Source organism: Martes martes, assembly GCF_963455335.1.
Source record: "Martes martes genome assembly, chromosome: 2".
NCBI classification, from domain to species: domain Eukaryota; kingdom Metazoa; phylum Chordata; class Mammalia; order Carnivora; family Mustelidae; genus Martes; species Martes martes.
The window spans coordinates 204,407,842-204,410,663 of record NC_137889.1 but is presented as its reverse complement, the minus strand read 5'-3'; positions in this window follow the sequence as shown (position 1 = coordinate 204,410,663).

The window sequence follows — 2,822 nt, the reverse complement described above, 5'->3', positions numbered from 1 at the left end:
TACTGTGGTGTTCTGGCCTCCTAATTTTCCGGCACGAGGATCTGACAAAAAGTCCATGGCACAAAGATGGCACCTGCCAGCTAGTGTTTGGGAAGAATTTGAAATTATCAGAAGAAAGCTCCGTGTAGACTGGCCTATGTGGTCCGGGGAGCTTGACTTTGCTTTTTCTGTTAAGCCAATCCCTTTAAAATATTAACTCAGCCCAGTGAGCAAAGACCTGCCTTTTTCCTGAACCTTCCGCTTCTCCCTTACAGGGTCTCACAAGCAGGCATTTTCTTGTTTTTCTTTTTCTTTTCTTTTAATGTACGATCGGGCCTGTCGAAGGAGACACCAAAATGCCAGGGCAGCGGAGCGGATAATCGGCCTTTACTGGGGCCCCGTCGCGTTTTCCAACCAGAAGGACGACAGCGCCGAGGGAGTGGGGGTCTCTCTGCATGTGGCTTTGTGCAGCGGGCCTGCCAAGCATTACTATTCCAGCCCTCAAACCTGTGCCAGACTGTTAATATCTTAATGCTTATTCAAGTGTCAGGGAGTGCTGGCAGATGTCAGGGAGAATGGGAGGCTGTCAATAAGGAAATTACTTACATTCACGGGGTGACGGCGGCAGTCTGTCAGGTGCGTTTGAAAAGAAGGGGGCAGAGGGAAAAAAGAAGGTGGCAGCAGACAGCGCTGGGGGAGGGTCCTTTTGCGATGTATAAATTGTTTAAAGACATCTCATTTTCCCTCCGTTTCCAGAGCTAAACCCCAGATACAGCAGTCACAGGTCAATCAGGAAACCAGAAGCTGTTGTCTGTTTCTGGGGGGTTTCCGCGAGAGCCGGGAGACTGGGGCCTTTTGTGTGTGACCCACGACGAGTAACTCCGGTTCTTTCCCGAGCAGCGGGAGTGCGTTCTCCGGTCGCCGGGGGACACACACGGTTTTCCAGACTTTACCGATTTCACTGAACAGCTACTGGCCCCCGGCTCTGCGCTCGCTGTGGTGAATGACCCAACGGCTGAAGGCACACGGGACGTTTATTTTGAAACACATTCTTTACATTCGAGAGAGGAAAAGGCGTCCTCTCTGCTGTGCCTTTTTAAGATCGGGAATCTGAACTCGGTAGAATTCCGCCCATGGGGCCCTGCCGGAGCCCGCCGTGGGCTTGCCTGTGCGACAGAGGGGGCTGCGGACTGGCGCTTCCGGAGAAAGGCTTGTGGGCGATCCTGCCTCGGGAAGCTTCTCTTAGTTCTGGATTTGCCACGGTGATTCTATTTATTGCCTCCTTATGCCTGTAAAGCTCCTTTCCTGTCTGTTTCTTTACTGGTCTTTCCACCCACCCCCGTTCCTGCATGTACGCGTGTGTGCTGGGGGGAGGGCAGGTACCGTTGGCGACCGTCAGTTCTCAGATGCACGGGAAAAAGCCCACATGCAGCTACAAAAACTTGCCTTTGAAATGAAAGGTCAGGACCCCCAGAATCACCCTGGAAACATGAGATACCTCCAGTGCTCGTCCCTGATGATGAGAAAAACACGGCTGCGGGGCAATGCCGTTCGCGGGCCGTGGCGGCCACGGGGCTGCCTGTGCTGGGGTCCCACGTCTCTGCTTTGACAGCCCCTCTACGGTTTTAGAATCTCTCCCAGAAGCAGGAGGAGAGAGGAAGTCAGCACCGTGTGTGAGCCGCTGCTAGACTCCCCAAGGAAAAGCAAATGTTGCACTGATGGAAAGTCCAGGCCTAAAGGAGCCGGGAGTGCAGGAACGGAGGCCGGGACTTTCCCGAGCGCCTGAGTCACCCGAACCCCTGAAACAGACCTGCCATGGGGACCAGCCTTGGGGGAACCAAACCAGTGGCTTCAAGGGCGGGGCAGTGATGCTCTAGACCTCCCTCGGCCGGGGAGGTGGCCCCTGTCGATCCCCCTGGGCCCCACTCCCCACCCCCGTTCCTGGCCAGCTCCTGCCCTGCCCCGGATGAAGTGGTGCGGGGTTGGGATTTGGGGTAAGAGCGCGCTCCTGCCACGTCGGCACAGCCCCCACGAGCACGCCGCCTCCCTGCTGGTCTGGCCGTGGACTCACGGACTGCCCGGTACACACCTCCAGCCGTGGTGCACGAGGCTCCGGCCCTTTGCCGTGTCCCTGACCCTTTGAAGTGCTCTCCTCAACGGGGCAGAGGCAGATTCCCGTCTGAAGAACGTGGGATCACTGAACTCATCCCCCGGCGGTCTTCCAGGGACACCTCGCGTGGCAGGAAGGAGTCCGTGAGTTTCCCTCAACTGACCTCACAGCGTCCCTGCTTTTCCTTGCGAAGCTGAAGCAGGGTCATCGGGCCGGAAGCTCTCTGTGGCCCTCACAATGGCTTTACAACATCTCTCCTCGGGAGAGTGGAGCTTCTGCACCCCACCCTCACCTGCCTCGTCCTAACCCACCGCCGTGAGGCCAGTGCAGGCCTTTGTCCCGCCTGCTACAGCAGTGAGCTCTGGGGAAAGAGCGTGAACGTCTGTCCCTCCAACCGGTGACTCGGGCTGGGAGAGATACTTAAAGCCACAGAGAATATGCTACCAGCAGGACAGAAGCAACGTCATGACAGAATCCTGAGGCATCAGAAAAAACATGAGCAAAGCATCGGGTTTCCTGTGTGCGTCTAGTTTCCCATTTGGTTCCTTCCTATGTCCTGCTCATTTTACTGAAGCACTCTACTTGTCAAAAATTAAAATCCATAGCATTTTCAAATCATTTTCTTTTTCTTCCCACTGCTTTCCATGTTTATGATTGTTAAATATATTATTCTAAATCTTTATGTTTCCTATATCCTAATCTCTAAGTGGATACGGGTCACAGAGTAATGGGA